Source organism: Hemiscyllium ocellatum, chromosome 2, assembly GCF_020745735.1.
Source record: "Hemiscyllium ocellatum isolate sHemOce1 chromosome 2, sHemOce1.pat.X.cur, whole genome shotgun sequence".
Lineage (NCBI taxonomy): Eukaryota > Metazoa > Chordata > Chondrichthyes > Orectolobiformes > Hemiscylliidae > Hemiscyllium > Hemiscyllium ocellatum.
In genome coordinates this window covers 40,568,844-40,589,495 of record NC_083402.1, presented here as the reverse complement: position 1 = coordinate 40,589,495, position 20,652 = coordinate 40,568,844, and positions in this window count along the sequence as shown.

The window sequence follows — 20,652 nt, the reverse complement described above, 5'->3', positions numbered from 1 at the left end:
TTAGAAGCCTCCTGCTTATATCATTAGCATCAATGATGTTTGATTTTTTTATGTTTCATTTTACTGTTATGGAGTGTCCACTATCAGATAAGTAATTATAACCAATTGCTTTCAATGACCAACTTGTAATAGAATTTAAATGTTTAAAATGTATTACTATTCGCTTTGAAGGTGAACAAAACGTTGCAGTAAAACTAACCCAAATGTTTGAATAGACAGTACAAATAAGATCTACACTTTTTGTGGTACATTAAACCTAACTGTGAAAATTTCACATTAATTTAGATTATACTTGCTAAGCTTGTACAGCACAGAATTGCAATGCTGAAACACATTTGGTTCCCTTTGATATACCTTTAAAATGAATGAATAAATTACTTTATTATTACTATAATCATAAGACTGTAAGGCCATAAGACATAGAAGCAGAATCAGGCCATTTGGCCCATTTGCTCCTCTAGTCAATCATGGCTGATATGTTTGTCTACCCCATTCTCCTGCCTTTTCCTGTAATGTTTGATCCCCCAAGATCTCTGTCTGAAATACACTCAATGACTTGCCTTCCACAGCGCTCTACAGCAATGAGTTCCACAGTGTCACCACCCTCCAACTAAAGGTGTTCCTCTTCATCTCAGTTCTACAGGGTCATCTCTTCTCTCTGATGGCCCTAGTCTCTCTTAACCACTGGAAACTCACTTTCATATTCACTCTATCCAGTCCTCTCAGTATTTTGTGATTTCAATGAGATCCTCTCATCCTTTTAACTGTCATCAAGACCCAGAGTGCTCAACCACTCCTAATATGACAAACTCTTCATCCCCAGGATTATTCTCATAAGCCTCCTATGGGCCCCCTCCAAGGCCAAATTATCCTTCTTTAGATACAGGGCCCAAAGTGCTCACAATGTTCCAAATGTGGTCTGACTAGAGCCTAATTCGGCCTCAGCAGTACATCTCTGCTTTCCAAACTGCCAACTGAGCCTCCATGTTTACCTTAAGAGAATCCAGAACTAAGACTCTTAAGTCTTTTCGTGCTTCAGATTTCGAAAGCCCTCCCCCGTTTAGAAAATAGTCTACACCTCTATGCTTCCAACCAAAATGCATAACCTCACATTTTGCCACATTGTATTCCACCTTTCACTTCTTTGGCCAGTCTCGTAGCCTGTCTTAGTCTTCCTGCAGCCTCCCCACTTCCACAACATTACCTCTCCCACCACTTATGTTTGTGTCATCTGAAAACTTAGCAACAATGCTCTCAGATCCTTTGTCCAGTTTGTTAATGTATGACATGCAGAGTTGTGATCCCTGTGGAACTCTATTCGTCTCTGGCTGCCATATTGAAGAAGACTCCTTTATCCCTACTCTCTGCCTTCTGCCAGTCAGCCAATCCTCCATCCATGCCACTGCCTTGGCCCTAACACCATGGTTTCTTATCTTATTTAGCAGCATCTTGTGCTGCACCTTGACAAGGACCTTTTGGAAATCTAAACAGATCATGTACACTGGCTCTCCTTTGTCTAACATGCTCATTACTTCTTCAAAGAATTCGGTATGACTTTACTGTGCACTTCCAAATGCTCTGCAATCACATCCTTAAAAATGGACTCTCTTACCAATGACTGAAATCAGGCGAACCTGTCTATCATTTGCTAGGGGCCCTCTACTTTTTGTTATTTACATAAACGATTTGGATGTGAGCATAAGAGGTACAGTTAGTAAGTTTGCAGATGACACCAAAATTGGAGGTGTAGTGGATAGCGAAGAGGGTTACCTCCGATTACAAAAGGATCTTGACGAGATGGGCCAATGGGCTCTGGAGTGGCAGATGGAGTTTAATTCAGATGAATGTGAGGTGCTGCATTTTGGGAAAGCAAATCTTAGCATGACTTATACACTTAATGGTAAGGCCCTAGGGAGTGTTGCTGAACAAAGAGACCTTGGAGTGCAGGCTCATAGCTCCTTGAAAGTGGAGTCGCAGGTAGATAGGATAGTGAAGAAGGCATTTGGTATGTTTTCCTTTATTGGTCAGAGTATTGAGTACAGGTGTCGGGAGTCATGTTGCGGCTGTATAGGACATTGGTTAGGCCACTGTTGGAATATTGTGTGCAATTCTGGTCTCCTTCCTATCGGAAGGAAGTTGTGAAACTTGAAAGGGTTCAGAAAAGATTTACAAGGATGTTGCCAGGGTTGGAGGATCTGAGCTACAAGGAGAGGCTGAACAGGCTGGGGCTGTTTTCCCTGGAGTGTCGGAGGCTGAGGGGTGACCTTATAGAGGTTTACAAAATTATGAGGGGCATGGATAGGATAAATAGGTAAAGCCTTTTCCCTGTGGTCGGGGAGTCCAGAACTAGCGGGCATAGGTTTAGGGTGAGAGGGGAAAGATATAAAAGAGACCTAAGGGGCAACTTTTTCACACACAGGGTGGTACATGTATGGAATGAGCTGCCAGGGGATGTGGTGGAGGCTGGTACAATTGCAACATTTAAGAGGCATTTGGATGGGTATATGAATAGGAAGGGTTTGGAGGGATATGGGCCGGGTGCTGGCAGGTGGGACTAGATTGGGTTGGGATATCTGGTCGGAATGGACAGGTTGGACATCTCTATGATCTATGACTCTATCTGCCTCCCTCCCTTATTAAACAGGGTGTTATATTAGCCATTTTCCATTCCTCTGGGACCCTCCACGGATCCAGTGATTCCTGAAAGATCACTGCCAATGCAACCACAGTCTCCTCAGCTATCTGCTTCAGATCCCTGGGGTGAAGTCCATTTGGGTGATTTATCCACCTATAAATATTTTCCCAGTACCTCCTGCTTAGTGCTGGCTACTGCACTCACTTCTACCCTCTGATTATCTTGAAGTTTTGGTATGTTACTGGTGTAGTTGAAAATGTGTTGCTGGTTAAAGCACAGCAGGTTAGGCAGCATCTAAGGAATAGGAAATTCGGGCATAAGCCCTTCATCAGGAACGAGGAGAGTGTGCCAAGCAGGCTAAGATAAAAGGTAGGGAGGAGGGACTTGGGGGAGGGGCGATGGAGATGTGATAGGTGGAAGGAGGTCAAGGTGAGGGTGATAGGCCGGAGTGGGGTGGGGGCGGAGAGGTCAGTAAGGAGATTGCAGGTTAGGAGGGCGGCGCTGAGTTGAGGGAACCGACTGAGACAAGGTGGGGGGAGGGGAAATGAGGAAACTGGAGAAATCTCTCTGAGTTCATTGTTACTGGTGTAGTTCACCATGAAAACTGTTGCAAAGCACCTAATGAGTTTCCCCACCATTTCTTTATCCCCTGTTATTACTTCTCCAGCCTCATTTTCCAGTGGTCCAATGTCCACTTTTGCCTCTCTCTGACCTTTAATTCTATGTGTTCTGACCCCATATCACTTTGTGCAGTCAATATAATTTTATTTCTTACTAACAAGGCAAACCCACCACTTTTCATCTGCCTGTCCTTTCAATAGGATGCAGATCCTTGGATATTTAGTGTCCACCTCTAATCTCCTTGTAGCCATGTCTCTGTGATGTCCAAAACATCATACCCGCCAATTTCAATCTGAGTTACAAGTTCATTTACCTTGTTTCATAAACTGAGTGAATTTAAGTCCAACACCCTCAGTCCTGCGCTGACCACCCCCTTCTCACTGTTGTCCCCTCATCTGCTCCGTCTGAAATTATATGATCCAAGTGTAGCATCTTACACCATAAATTGGAAAATAAATATTTGAGAGTATAGAACCTGCACATTGCTGAAAAAGGACATATCGTGCCAAAGGTTTTTTTTTGCCTTGTGCTCATTGCAATCATTGTCAAGAAAACCAACGTAAAGAGAAATAATATGTTTACACTTTATAAGAAAAACATGATGATTGACCTGGCAAATGGGCTTTAATTGGTGAAAGCATCACAATGGAGAATATGTCAGTTAAGCAATGACTAACAGTTAACTGCCAGGCTTTGTTTAAAATTTAACGGGCAGACCGCGTTGGATTGGTCAAGGGATGCCTCTGAAGAATGAACCAGAGAATGGCTAACACTTTTATTGTTCAACTGAAACAGGTACAGTGTGTACATTTTCCATTTGTCTGCAAAGAACAGGGGCTTGTGTATTAATGTATTTCTTGTACTCAGAGATGCACCTCACTGACAGCCTTACTGGCAATCTTAAGTTTGTTATCAGCATAATATTTTGCAAAAGCTTGTGATTATTTTGCAAAAGCTATCCAATCACGACATCACATCTAAAGTTCAGTGTTGTGCTTAGAGTAATGAAAACATGAGCTGGTTGGGAATAGTGGGGCTGTGGAAAGCTTCAAAAAAGCTGTCTTTTATCAGCAATATTCAATTTGAAATTACTTTCAGGTAAATTTTTCATTGAAACTATGTTGCATCCTTTGACACACCTACAATTTTTCATTGAAAAATTCGGGATGTGCCAAAGATGTGCAACATTTTCCACTTTTCATTCAATAACATAACCATAGCAAAGCATACTGTGGCTTCGGTCAAAATCAATCAGAATTTTAATATGTTGCAATGCCAGTATGTCTGATAGTTTTAAAAAAAATCTTTCACTGCAATAAAGTTTTCATTTCCTTCGCAGTCTATGCATGTGGCTTTTAAGTTTAATATTTCCTGAGATGGACCTTTTCCTTGTGCATTCGATTGAGATAACTAAAATTAATTTTATTTGTGACCTTTATAGTCATCAGAAATAAAAGACCATTATTCTTATAGGAATCCACTGTGCTAAGTCAATTCTAATCACAGTGATGAGCTTATACAATCAGAATTAGACTGAAAGGGTTCAAATTAATTTCCCATGTGACTCTTTATAGCTATTGAAAAGAAGGGGGAGAAACCTTTGGGCAACATGCCTGTGTAGTGTTTTGCTGTGTCAAATAAATCTACTCATGATTTGGAGACATAAGAACTTTACTGATGAATATTACCAGTGAATTTTTCTCATTTTCAGCTAAAGTGCTTAGTTGGGTGAGATTCCTGGCACCCAGTCCATTGTGTGACTTTTCTCAAATACTGTTGAGTTCTTCCCATCATTGATTATGCAACCAGACATTAGGGGCTCCTTTCTCAGATAGTTAAGCAGCTGGAGAGACAGAAGTGATCATCCCTGCTGGAACCATCTGGCATTCACACTGTGGGTCCTATACTTGAAGCCCAGTTGCCCAACACTTCAGATGCTGTGAGCTAGGACCAAGCACACACACACTACAGTCAGTACATGATCAGCTACCCACTTCGCAGGCAGGCATCTGGAAGTGCTGGTCTACAAGGTCATGGAGAAAATGGCTATGATGTAACCTGCAGACTGCCACAGGAGGTCACACCATCAAAGTAAGCCATACTGGATGCAAACTGTAGCCAGGTCAGTGCTGCGTGTCATAAGACCATTAGATATATGAGCAGAAGTAGCCCATTCATCTCACTCTTCAGTGAGATTATCACTGGTCTGATCATCATCAACGTCATTTTCCTACCTTCTGCTCAAAGCTCTTGACTCCTCAACTGATTAAAAATCTGTCTTGTTGGCCGTAAATATATTTAATTACATAACCTCAACAACTATCAGTCAAAACCAATTTCACAAATTCAGAGAAGAAATTCCTCTTCATTTCTGTGCTAAATGTGTGACCCCCTATTCTGAGAGTAGGTGTTTTGGGCCTAGACTCCTCACAAGGGAAAACAACCGTTTTTCATCTACCTCATGAAACCTGCTAAAATCTTGACTGTTTAAATTAAGTTGCCTCTCATTCTTCTATATGCCATTGAATACAGGCCCAATATACTCAGCCAAATCCTCAGAATAAAGTCTCTCCATTCTTGGTTTCAATCTGATGAACCTTCTCTGGACTGCCTCCAATGTCAGTACATCTTTCTTTAGGTGAGGGGCCCAAGATGCTCACAGCATTCCAGTTGCAGTCTGACAAGTGCCTTGTACAAAACCTTTAACAAAATCTATATCACTTTCCCTTTGAAATAAAGGCGAACATGCAATTTGTATTCCCTATTACCTGCTGAATCTGGATATGATTCCTCTCTTCTGTAGCTTTCTGCTGTCTTTCTCCATTTAAATAATATTTACCTCTTTTATTGCTTGCCAAAATGCCAAAATCACATTTCCTAACATTATATTCCATCTGCCAAGTTTGTGCCCACTCACAACTTCTCCATATCCCTCTGCAGACTGTTAGTGTCATATTCAACACTTGCCTTCTCACCCAATTTCATGCCATCCTTAAATAGTAAATTGACTTTCCTCATCCAAATTAATGATATACATTGTACACAATTGTGGCTCCAGTACTGATCCTTGTGACACCACTAGTTACAGGCTGCCAGCCTGAAAACATCTCCCAGATTCCAACTCTCTGTCTTAGTTAGTCTCTTCATTAGCTAATCCTCAATCAATGTCAATGTACAACCGCAATATCTTGGGTTCTCTTCTTATTAAGCAGTCCCAGGTGAAACTGGGTTCCAGCAGAGCAGGAAGAAGGTCAATTTCCTTCTGTTCTCTGCAAAGACCTTCTCTTTCCTCCCGCACATTCATAAAGACATTGCTCACTCTAAGTCTGTCACTGCACATACCTCTCCCCAAGGCAGGGGGATGCGAGGTGAGGTCTCATCATTTTCCTCTGCTTTTCTTTGCTTTGCTGGCTAAGAAGTAATCATTATCTTCTTCTACCTTTTCTTGGTACTTACACCAAGGTCACAATGATTCAAGCTGAAAATGTGTTGCTGGAAAAGCACAGCAGGTCAGGCAGCATCCAAAGAGCAGGAGAATCGATGTTTCAGGCATGAGCCCTTCATGCCCGAAACGTCAATTCTCCTGCTCTTTGGATGCTGCCTGACCTGCTGTGCTTTTCCAGCAACACATTTTCAGCTCTGATCTCCAGCATCTGCAGTCTTCACTTCCTCTCAATGATTCAAGCCATACAATCTCTACATGAGATGTGTGAGCAGATATTCTGTGGGGGAATGCAACAAGGATGACACAGATTTTATTGAAGGAAATCCTGAGCCCTCAGATGCATCACACTGAATGTGATGTCCTAACACAGTGAGGCCTGGAGTCTTCCCATGAAGGTGATTGTTATTTGTCAACAAGTATCTCTGAGGTATGTCACTTTATCCAAATGAACTTTGTACAATGTTGTTTTCAGGCTATATTGGGGGAATAGAATTCTGTCAGGAAGCCACTGTGCTATAAAGCAATGCAAGCCACAACGAGTGACAACCTGTAACTTAGCGATAAATCCCCTGCATGCTAAGAATACAATGTGATGCACATATGGCCTGGCAGTCTACAAGTCAGTGAGTGGGAACTAAGAAAGTAATGTGAAATTGGCAGAGGCTGATAGCCTTGATCTAAGCATAGCCTCGATCTAAGTGATGAGTGCTAAGAAAGCAAGCCAAGAAAGAGAAAACGAATCCTGTGCAGGTAGATGAAATGTATTTGTGTCCCTACATGCAAAGTGTCCTGGCACAAGTCATGAGTGTCCCTGAGCTCCAAAGTGAAGTGTTGAAGACTGAAGTGGTATATGACAAGGTTTAAAAGCAGGCTTGATGATATGGTGAAGCTGACGGTTTACTAAGGCCCACTTGCATGGGCTAAAGGTTGAGGAGGATGGTGATGGAGCATTAGATGTTATTTTGAGAAATATTTACATGATGGTTGGGGTCAAGGACTTGATGAGTTGCAGCCACTAGATACCTGCACTAATTTGCTCTAATAATTGGGAATCTGAGATTTGTAGTTTCTCAGAAAAGGAGACATTTGGAAGGGTCATAGAAATAAAGTGACTTAGGCTTTAACAAAATGCAAATACAGTATACCTTGATTATCTGAACATTAATTATCTGAATTTTGGATTATCCAAATAAGATCCCAAGGTCCCGATGCTTGAGTAAACTTTGTTACCTGAACATTCGATTATCCAAACAAAATACTCCCACCCATGTCGTTCAGATAATCAAGGTATACTGTACATTGAAGTACCATTGCTGCTCAATGACAAGATTGTGAAGTTGCTATTTAAGGCTTAAAGGAAAAATTGCAAAGTTTCTTCTCAACATGAGGTTGTGATTTGTTTTGTTCTCTCTGCATTTTCTAACTTGCTCACCATTACTTAAATCACACTGGAGAGGGGAAAATTTTACTCATTATTTCATATTGAAATATGTGAAAATCCACTATTTGTTTCTCGGACAAAAGTCATTCGCCATAAAACTTTCACAGTTTAGTTACTGCCGAACCGTTACCACAGCATCTCCAGTGCACCTTCAGTGCCTTAAACTGGTGCCAACGTAATAAATCATGCAATCAAATGTTCTTTACAATTTGTCTAGCTTAAAGCTAGTTAATTGCTGGAAATTGTATAATTTATTGTGCTCGAGGTTCTAAGTGGTGAGAAATTGGGATTCAGACAATAGCATAATTTAATAACAGAATTTATTGGTGATATAACCTAAAATCAACAATGTATGTTAGCCTTTTTAATTAAACCAATGTGGTCATAAATTATATAGAGACAGATGGATGATTTTGATATGTTAAAATCTTTACACTTATGACCACAGAGCACCATTGCTAAAGTGCCAAAGGATATTTATGAGAAGACCTAAGAGTAGTTGAATCATCAATATTGTTAAAATCTATTGGTACTAAGAACTTCCCTAATGATGTGTCAGTAAGTTCAAAGCTTAATAGAAGACTGTGCCATAGTGACTGGGAAGGTTTCAGGTTCTATCTCCAGTTTGTATTGAGGTTGTTAGTTGGGTAGCAGAGTTAAGAATGCTTTGGTGGATGATTGAAACATCAGTTGTGCTAATGGACTGCTTGAAAATCTGATTTCAGTACACAGCTTTGATCATACTTGCTGATTATTATAATTTAAAATTCTGTGGAAGCAACGAAAGAGACACCTACAAGTTTCGCACTCAAACACAGATTACACAGATTCCTACAGCAAATTGTGTGAAAGTGCAGAGTGGAGTGACTGACATAATGGCCAGAATTGTCTCTGCTTAAAAGATTCTTTGGCACTGGAACAATTTCCAATCCTTATGCCCAATGGTGTCTGTTCTCCAACTACAACGTCTTCCCTAAAACAGTCTGGAAGGGAAATATGTAGTTCCAAAGTAGGACGCGCTAGAGCATTTTAAAGCATAGAATTTAAACTATCATGAAGGTAACCTTCCTCTAAAATGGTGCAAAGTTCCAAAGAGGCATGAGAGAGCTCTCTGGCAGCATTACACCCCTGATTAAGAGGGCTCTTAAGGCAAGAGACCCAAACAATGTTGTCAGTGTTTAGACTTACTGGGAGAAGTGGTCACCAATAAGGCCTGTAGAAAACAAGAGTGCCTCATGCTGGAGCTGTTGTCTGAAATATGTGGAAATTTAAAGTGAAGGATGTTGGAGGGAAATTGACCAACTTAAGTTGAAATCAGCCTCAGAATGATTCTTCTAGTGCAAGCTCAATTTCTTTACCAAAATGGAATCCAGTCTGAAATGCAATTTAATTGAATGATTTAGTTCAAATTCCTACCTTGGCCACAACAGCAAAGGAGCTATTGAAAAATACTTCCAGTAGGCCTCAACATGGTAGGAAATTGGAAGTGCTGGGACACCCACAGTGCTACTAGGAAGGGAGTTCCAAGATTTTGACGCTGTGAGAGTTACAGAATAGTGATGAAGTTCCAGGTCAGCCATGGTGAGTTGTGGCAGTGCAAGTTGCAGAAGATATACATTGCAATCATTATGCATCAGTGGTGGAGGGTGTGAATGCTGAAGTTGATTGATGGAGTGCCAATCACATGGGTTACTTTATCATTGATAACGTCATATATTCTTGGGTGTTGTTGGAACTGCACCAGTCCAGGCAATTGGAGAGTATTCTGCCACACAGCTGAATGTGCCTTGTAGATGGTGAACAGCTTTGGGAGCAAGGAGGTGAGTTACCTGTCACAGAATTCCTTCATGAGACAGGATGGAAGCAGCAAGTACTGTTTGCCAGACAGCAAAAGTTAGTTGATTTGACTATTTGTGTCCTTTCTATGGGTAGCTTGGGGATGCAACCAGAATCTTCCTGGCAGCAGATGGGGCCCATAAGGCTCATCTGTGTCTGGAGGCAGCTTTACGGGGGGGTGCCCTCAGAGGCATCTATGTTAATCCCTCACAGCAAATAGCAGAGAATGCTATGCCAAAACTGTGACTACAGGCCATCCTGTGGAGGAATCACCCCTTTGACAGGGCTTTCAGGCTCAGAAACCTACCCATTGTAATTAATTGTCAAAGCAGGAAATAAGGAGCAAGTTTACACTGTTCAGGATGTTAGGGTTGGCATTCAGAAGTGCCAACTAATTTTGTAGGTGATTAGCATTAAATTCACCTACCTTCGAGCACAGGCCATGTCTACTGACAATACTATTCTGGAAGAGGTGAAACAGCCTGTCATTGCCTCCATTATTTCATCTCTTTAGAATCCTAAAAGCAGTAATCATATCAACTGTAAACTTTTCCAGTAAGAACATGTCAATTTAGATAAGTATTCCTCATAGTTCAATCCCTCTACCATTCTCATTACCCTCTTCTTTATACTTTCAAATGTTGCGATATCCTTTTTGTACTGTAGTGATTCAGAACTGCACACTGTGCAGTCAGACAAATGATTTTCAAAGTAGCAGGTTTACCTCTCTATATCCTCTCATTGACCTCCTAATGCAGCAGAACATCTGATTTACTTTAGTCACTGCCACTGATCATTGCTGTAATGACTTCAATTTATTGTCAGTCACAACCCTGAGATTACTTTCATTTTCCATAGACATTATTTTCATTCCACTTAAGTCATAGTCCCTTCTTTGATTTTTTTTTCTGTTCCCATGTGAAGTTCTTGCAATTCTCTTGAAAAGTAAGGTTTTTGATTTTTCAATATTTGTTAAAATCAATATGACTCAATAGAAAAATCAAAGTGCAAGGTTTGTTAGATACAAACCAGTGAAAATACATATTTTTGCAAAAACAATGAAGCAAATTGGGGTGTCATAGTGGCTACCTCACAGCATCAGCGGCCCGGGTTTGATTCCCACCTCAGATGACTGTCTGTGTGGAGTTTGTACATTCTCCCTGTATCTGCTTGGGTTTTCTCTCATAATCCAAAAGATGTGCAGGTCAGGTGAATTTGCCAAGCTAAATTGCCCAGAGTGTTAGGGTAGCGGAATGAGTCTGGGTGGATTACTCTTTGGAGGGTCGGTATGGACTTGTTGGGCTGAAGGGCCTGTTTCTATACTGTAGGGAATGTAAGTTAATCCAACATGTTGATTTTTGGTTTATTGGCCCAGATATTGAGACTAGTGGCAAAGTAGTAGCTGGCCATGAAGAAAATTGCCGACAATGACCTAATGATCTAAGTAAGACAGATTTTACCCTTTGTCATTTTAGTTTAAAATGGGCACTAAGTCAAAGGAATCTCCAGGTGTTCGGCAAGAATGATATCAACATAAGAATAGGAGTAGGCACCTCAGCCCCTTGAGTGTGCACCTCCATTTAATGAGATGATGACTGACCTGTGCCCTAACTTCATATGCCTTTGGCTCAGTTCCATTAAAATCTTTCCTGAATAAAAATGTTTCTCAGATTTAAAATTAATAACTGATCTAGCATCAACTGTCATTTGTGGAAGAGAATTCCAAACCTCTAAAACCCTTTATGTGTTGCAGTGCTTCCTAATATCTCCTCTGAAATGTTTGGCCCTAATTTTTCAACTATTCCCACCCCCAGTTGTAGAACCACCCCCCCAGCAGTGGAAATAGCTTATCTTTATCTACCTTGTCTTTTCCTGTTAATATCTTGAAAACTTCAATCAGACCACCCTTAACCTTTTAAATTCTAGAGAAAACAAGCTTAATTCCTTTAATCTCTCCTCATAACTTAACCCCTTAAGTTTGGGTATCAACCTACATGTGCTCCCTCCTTGGTTAATATAACCTTCCTAAGGTGTAGTGCCCAGTTCTGCTAACAGTACTCCAAATGGGGTCTAACCACAGCAAGTAGCTATTCACATTCACAGAGACCAAGCTAGAATGTAAGATGCACTAATTATCCTTTTAATTTGTTTTACAGAAAATAACAAGAATTATTGGATATAATGTTAAAAAAAATGATTAAGGTAGGATTTTAAATGGCATAAGCAAATGTTTTAGAAACATTTTAAAAAATTGATTTTTAAAATTACCTTGGAGAAAATTGTCATTTCAGAGATATAAAATTAGTTTTTGAGGATATTTAGAGCATTTCATTAAATTGGCATCCTGTTAAAACTCCTGTTACACCTTTTTCAACAAAATGTAAAATTTGAAAAGGCTTTTGTAGTGAAATCATGAGTGGAAGTTATAGAATCACTGAGCAAGAAGGAAGCCATTCAGTCCATCAGGTCTATGCTGTTTTCCATGACACAGAACAGTCAGTCCCTATCCTCATATCTATGTAAGTCTATTTACTGCATACCAAGTTTCTTTTTGAGACAATTTATTGTCTCTGCTTCCACCCTGCATCCAAGGAACAGGAAATTCGACGTTCCTGATGAAGGGCTCTGGCCCGAAACGTCGAATTTCCTGTTACTTGGATGCTGCCTGACCTGCTATGCTTTAACCAGCAACACATTTTCAGCTCTGATCTCCAGCATCTGCAGACCTCACTTTTTACTCTGCTTCCACCCTCCTTATACACAAGTTCCAGGTCATTACTGCTTGGCATATAAAAAGGATTTTTCTGGCCCATCTCTTACTCTCATCAACTCAGAGGTTTATAACTGATTGCAGACTGACAATCTTTAACCATTCACCTTATGAAGAAGCATAGTATCATTGACTGCAACTTCTGCATGTCCATATTTAACTGTACATATAGAGTCTGTGGAAGTTGTTAATGGTTTGAATCTGGTAATGACTGCTCTTCAGAAATGAGGAGAAAAAGAGTCATACCAGATTTGAAACGTTATCTCTGTTTCTCTCTCCACAAGTACTGCCAAACTTGTTGAGTTTCTCCTTTATTTCCTGTTTGTTTCAGATTTTCAGCATCTGTCGTATTTTGCCTTTACTCTGAACGTAGTTGTCAATTCCAGAGCAGTAATGACAGGAAACACTGCAAAATTGTTCTATCATTTTTATTTATTTAGCTATTTTAAATGTTTGTCTATTTTATTTATTTACTTCTTTCATGTTGCTTGTATTTCACTTATTTACCAGACAGTGGTAGGAGGTACATCCATGGCAAAGAAATAAATAATTACATTGACAGGAGGAGAGAAAATTCAATTTCTACAGTTCTAGTACATGCCAGGAGCATATGTAACAAAATTGTATGAATCCAGCCCATCATTTATTATCCATTAAAATTAATGAATGGAAAATCACAGCTTAAGAGTGAAGCATTTTTGAACATGTTTCTTATGTCTCTGTTAAAACATGCAAGGTTGAATTTATGAATTGCTTTCCCAGATGAACACTTGCCCACTGGGAACACATGTTGGGAAATTACAGATGCAACCCTCACAATTTTCCAGTAGATGACTGTCATGGGGAGGGTATCCACGTGTTCCCTGTATACTCTCGCAGTGGGTGTGCATTTGTAAAATAGTCACATTAGTGTTTTTGATAGAGTATCGAGTGATGAGAAAGAAACCAGATAACTGCTCTTGATCAAGTCAAAATTGTGCAGCATTATTATGAAATCATTCCATTTGGAGAGGTAACTATTAGATTTCAAGCAAGAATCAAATTTGGAAATTTCTTTAGTTTGTTTACAGATAACATTAATAAATGTTGAAAGTAGAATCTTAAGTAGAATTTGCAACATAAAGCATTATGGACTTGTAAAACTGCATGTTTATAAAATACAGAGAAAGGCACTAGAACAGGTTGGTTCATTTTGCTAAGGAAATGAAGCTGTTTTAAGTAACCCATACAATGTGTGGTTTAGCTAATGAGATATCCTATGGGAGTTATATATGTTTAGTTTCCTTACAGCACAAAGTTTCAGTGGTGGGAAACACGGCCACCTCAAAGATTCCAAGCACAAATTGTTTCCATTTGGTTATAGCAAGGTCATCCTATAATGGAAAGATTACTAAAAGTGAACTGCTTTGAATTGTACCTCCATTCCCACATATGGTACTGTAGTAAAACTGTTACATTCACAGTATCCCCTCTGGCTGATCATATGACACACAAACATTGTACTCTTTATCCTGAATCAGCCTACAATTAGACTTCAACCACCCAAAAATGAAATCAGAACTTTTGCATTAAGCTTATGCCATCTCAGTTATCTGACAGCTTTAACTCAATACTGTTTTCTTGACAAAATTGTGTATGCATGATATTCCGTTGCCCACCATGCACTGAGCTTTCAAACCGCAATAGGGATGGGTATTTTTGAATCATTGTTTGGCATGCCCTTTCTCTGTCTCCATCCTGCCTCCACGCCCTTTACCCAGAATAGAGGGACATGGCAAAGCTACCTGCCTATAAACAGCAGGTATCTGATTGAACTTTCATTAAGGACTATTGTTAAAGGAAGACTGGAATTTTCTAGGTGGTCTCTAGGTCCACAGAGGCACCAGAGATCAAAGTAAATCTTTTCAGTGCCATTCGTCCCCTCATGAGACTAGCTCCATCAGCAATCTTTCCCTTTGGAATCTTAGGATGTCTGCAGAGGGGGCTTTCTTTTACTTTAAAGTTTAAAAACCTGAGAGTTTTGGGGCATCCTCCTTCTCACTTACTTGGATGCAGTCTGCTGCTTTCTCAGTACTGGAAGGGCTCCAATTGGCTAGAGAGCTGATGCCATTATTTGACCAATTCAGGAAACTCACAGCCAAATGAGTGTGCCCCACAAAATGGGTGCTTCTGACTTTAACCTGACCATGATAGAAGGATTCTGCAGTCCATAGAAAAAACCCTGCTCCATAAATCCTCTGGGTGCTTCTTTAACCTGGTAATCCTCACAACAATGTGACCATGGAATAGTAGCCCCCTTTAAGAAAACTTAATGAATGCATTCAATGTTTTTAAGGAATGTGCAACTTTATTATTGTGGGAACCTACATTATATAGTTTTCTTACTTACACAGTGTTCAAAATCCATTATAGCGTAAATGTGGCAGTTGGCAGAAATATATAAGACCTGAGTGTAATTAGTTGTGTAACAGCAAGAACCTCACCAATAACTTTCAGACAGCTTAGAACACCATCTATTTTCTGTCCTGACACTTAAAGTTGTTAATATGGACAGACCTAAAAGTGAATTGTAGCCAGAGTTGACATTTTTAGAGGGTGTTGTCATGGTCCATTGGACATGAGTTACATAAAGGACAACTGGGAGTGAAAAAAAAGATTACCAAGAATTCCGTTTTGGTCACATTTGGGCTTTGGTCATTTGCAAGATGACAACCAAGCAACAGCAATGGTGGGGCATGGAGCTTTCTATTCTTATGATGAATCGAACTGCGTTGCAAAAATTGAAATCATACCAAAAAGAGAAAACAGCACTAATCGATTTGAGCAGGGAGATTCTTTGGTTTGATAGTGCAAACATTTAAACTTTGATTGTGATTTGGACCGTCATTACACTGCCTAAATCCTTATATCACCTTACATAACCTCACAATATCTGAAAGCATTTTACAAGTACTGTAGTTTTCACAGGAAGCACAATTCTGAGTGGAACATCCTTCACAATTCAGACATCCATATTATAAAAAGGAGTTACTGGAGAAGCTCACAAAGGAATTACAATGTTGATACTAGAACTGAGAGGATGTATTTAAAAGGAAATATTGAACAAATTAGAGTTCTGTTTTACATAGAAGAAGTTAGAAGGTGATCTGATTGATGTCTTGAGCATAATAGAAGGGTTTAATAAATTACATGTGGAGGAATGTTTTACATTTGTGGGAAGTCCTGAACAAGAGATCATAAATATAATACAATCACTACCAAATTCAATTGGGAATTTAGGAGAATACGCTTCTGCTTCTGATTTATGCTTCTGCTTTAATTGTGTCAGCATGACAAACTAATATCCATAGTCCATCAATATTTTTTATGGATAGTGTTAGCTAAATCAGGCATTATCTGCTGAGATGGTCATCCTCAAATAAACTGAAGATGGGTTTTGAAGATTGCAAGTGATGGGCCTATTGTTATTTCCTTTGGTGTCTTGTAGCATTTTAGAGTTGTTCTTGGAAAGAAAGATTGTTGATACACCATCCAGGAAACAAACAGTCTTTGTACTTTGAGTGACTGACCTACTCAATTTTGGAAGGCACCAGGTACTTGTTTATATAAATTCCCACCAGTCCATTCCATATAATATAGATTTAGTCACTCTGTTTTTCTTATTTCTTTGCTTTAGGTATTCCCATTCAAATCTTTGATGAAGGATGCGTCACTGATTTACTTCCCAAACTGACCTGCGCAGAATCATGCAGACGTCTTTGGAATGCTTCAATTTTATTTATGTCTCTCACCATTTAAAAATCCCATGCAAAACTTCCATATTCCAGGATTGGTTGAACACATATTTGGTATTACTGGTATTTCTGTTATTTTCATTACAATACCAAAGATTATCAGAAATATGGAACTCAGTTTGCTTTGGATGTGATCTGCTTGATATGGAGTCCCACTGAGGATTAATTTGAAGATGAATCCCCAAGTATGGTTGTCTATCTACCAGTTGTAGAAGTTGATTCCCGAAGCCTCTGCACAACAAGGAGTAGTCTTGAGGCAAGATGTGTTGAAGTATTTCAGGGAACCACATAAGGAAACAAAAATAGAATACCATTCTGATGTGATTAGCTGAAGAGTAGTAGAAGAGGCCTTGGATCATGTATTGACCAGTTGAGCTAAACTCCCTGTTTCTGTGCTGTGAAATTGCTTTTACTTGTTGCAACTATGCTGATCCTTCAAAACTTGCAACTAAGACCCGTTTCTTGGCCCTGTACACTGAATGATTTTTGGAAAAAGATGCATCGTCAGAAGATAAATTTGGCCTTCATATTACATTGGAATTTTTCTTTATAATTAACCCTTCTGGAGACAGGATATTTACTCGCAGACCTCTGATGCATTCTGCTAAACAATATATACATTCTGCATAGACATTTCCATTATTACACAATTTTTAAATTAAATCTCAAATTGTGTCTTCATACGTGGCATAGTAGAATTCCACTTTCTAAACAGATTTGCCCATGCTTGTCAATTTCCTTTTGTCATTGGCAGTGATCTCGGGTTTTTCAAATGCACCATTCTTTAAAATCCCAGAGGCACTTCCTCTGTTCACTCACTCCGTGGGATGATGATGAGGTGTCTGTCACTTTTATCACTGAATGTGATGTTGAACAGGATTTTTTTTGTATTCAGGAGGTCCATTTTCTGAGCCTCCTGGATATTTTTGGTTATTGGCTATTCACAAAACAATGATTTTGTGTGTGTTCCAAACAATTCAATTTTTTTTTTAAAAAGCAAGTGATACTGTAACTAACTAACATCTTTCTGCTATTGTTAACCAGTTGGCAACATGTATGCCTACATGATCTAACACCTTTTTATTTCCAGAATAGCCTCATGATCAGACATTAGCTATAATCGACATATATATAGATAAATAACATCTGTCAGTTTTATTTAACAAACCTCTCTGCAGTTCTTCACCAAGAGGGAGAAATTTCAAAATTGACAATCAATTTCACAGTTAAATGTAGGTTTCAAAATCCTGTTTAAGGTCATCACCAACCAGGTCAGGGCTGCTTTTAATTGGTGATTCACCACAATCAAACCTGTGCTGTACCAGGCAGGAAGATCTCTGAGAAACCCACGCTCCTCAGGGATATGATTGTGTATGTGCAGATCAGGAGGGGAGGCTGGATATCTGCCTCATGAGCCTGGACCAGGACAAAGTCATTGATAGGATATCACACTCCGCAATGATCTTTTGAGAGGAAATCTGCACAAGAATTTGATTGCTTCGCACCAATATTGTTAGGTCAAGCAGTATCTAAGGAGCAGGAGAATTGATTTTTCGGGCATAAGCCCTTCATCCTTTTGCCCGAAATGTCAATTCCCCTGCTCCTCAGATGCTGACTGACTGGCTGTCCTTTTCCAGCACCACAGTCTTCGACTCTGATCGCCAGCCTCTGCGGTCCTCATTTTCTACCAACATTATTAGTGCAGTCTCAATTAATGGGAAGGAATCAGAAAGCTTCCCAATCAGATCTAAAGTCAGGCAGGGCTGCCCACTCTCTCCTGCCTTGTTTAGTGTATTGTGTAAAGCCTTTGCTGGATCCATCAGGAAGGATGCAAGCCCAAGAGAGGTGACTATTCCAGGCAGTGAATGCCCGCAGGTCAAAGCTTGCCTGTATGTCACCGTGTTCTGCTCAGATCTGCTGTCAGTGCACAAACTCAAGGGCATCTGCAATCAGTTCAAACTGGCTTTGGGAACCAAGGTAAATTGGGGCATAAGTGAAGCCATGTTCCATGGGAATTGAGACAATTGATTCTTTATTCCCTTCACCATCAGGACAGGTTACCTGAAGGTGCTGGGAATATGGTTTGGATGGGCCAGGCCATGCACAAAAACTTGGGAGGAGGCTATCATCAGGGTGAGGCAGAAACTGGACTTTTGGGAGCATTGCTCCCTCTTCACTGCAGGTACTCTCTTTGCTATTGTACCTGCTAAGGTCTGGCCCATTCCTCGAAACTGTGCCACTGCAGTCAGCCAAGTCATCTTCCACTTCATCTGGATGTCTATGATGGACCTTGTCTGCATGGAACACCACATACAAAATTCTGGATAAGGGGGGAAGAAAACACCCAACACTGCCCTCATCCTGATAGCCACCTTGTGTGTTTCTGTACAAGTGTGTAGACCCTTGTTATGCAAACACTAAGTGCTGCCATGTACTGAGGATCTACCTGTCCCCAATGTTGTAAAGGATAAGATTGGCCTTGTTACTGCCGAATGCTCCAAGCATTCGGACTGTTCCATATCACCTATCCTTTGTGGAAAAATTTGCAAGGAAAAACACCTTTGAGCACAGGTCCATCGGGAAGTGGTCAGTATGTAGCATCCTTGAGACCCTTTGGGAAAGGAGAGAATGGATCCTTTTAGGGCCTTCCCTCAGCAGCCTGTGAAAGTCTTTTGGTAGAATGCCTTATCACCGAACCTTGCAACAAGCACCAAGGCATCACTTGGCTGGTGGTGAGAAAGGGACTACCTATGAGATCCTTCAAGTACGCTCAGACTTCCTGTGCCACAACTAGCTGCTCTCGAAGTGGCTGCGGGGAAAGGGCAGGTGGGGAGTTGGGATATGGATTGTCACACACCTCCAACTGGACCATATCACAAGACTCTGTGCTCCACGATTTGTTTTGCAGGACACATACCAAGATAAACATTGATTGCGCCTGGCGAGCCATCAATTCAGTGAAAGACACTCTTTAGTCTGCTGAATCTTTTTGGTCTTCCGGACGAAGGAGTTGACCTCGACCAAGTGTTGCAGACTGGCATATTCCAATGTCCAGGACATCCCAAGGCAGCTGCAGCCAAGGTGCGGTGAGGAAAGACCACCATCTAAGTTCTTTCTGTCAAAGTTAAATGCGAGTCTGTTCAGTTATTGGACCCTCCTGGTGCCTCAACTGTATGTAAATATAGTTTTGTATAAGTAAGAAATATGTTGGATTTGTTTGCTGGATAGAGTCAAACTCCAATGTTTGTTTGTTTCTTCAGTACTGTACAGTTTCTGCAGATACTGCAATAACCAAACTGCATTAGTGACTGTGTATGTATATAAAGACATCTTTATAAACAAAGTATATTTTTGAAATAAAAACAAGATGCTATCAAATTTTGCTTATGGTTAATGAAACAAGGAACGTTTTATGATAACTTGAATTGTAAGGTTTGCTTTTCAAAATCATTCACACAGATATATGATTAATTTGATAAGCAGCTTATTTATTCCATTGATTTGTTTGTGTGAAATAAACCAACTAGAGGAATTATGTTCTTGCCTACTCACTTCTCAAATTGACTTTTCAAGAGTTGACATTCACATTCATATTTGTGCTAGTGATAAAACAGAGGGGAGTAACTGGGAGGAATTTATTGTGGTCATTAGTTTGAAAGGACTGAGTTAACATGCACAATGCCATTAAAAGAGCCATGGTGGGTTAATGTTTGTATCTATTGATGTTAATTGTGCTTCCTCACGATATTAATAATTCCTCCAGGACACTTAGGTAATTCCCTGCTGTTATTATGACTTAATTTTTAGCAGATCAGAGAAATTAAAAAGAATGATCGTTACTGAGGCAGACTTTCAGTCATGAACACTTCTTACAAACTTAGAATCCTTACAGTGTGGAATCAGGCCATTCATCCCATCAAGACGACACCAACCCTCAGAAGAATATCCCACTCAGACCCTGTAAACCTACATTCCCATGGCTAATTAACTTAACCTGCACCTCCCTGGCCCCCATGGGCAATTTAGGAGAAAATGACGACTACAGATGCTGGAGATCAGAGTTGAGAGTGTGTTGCTGGAAAAATTCAGCAGGTCAGGCAGCATTCAAGG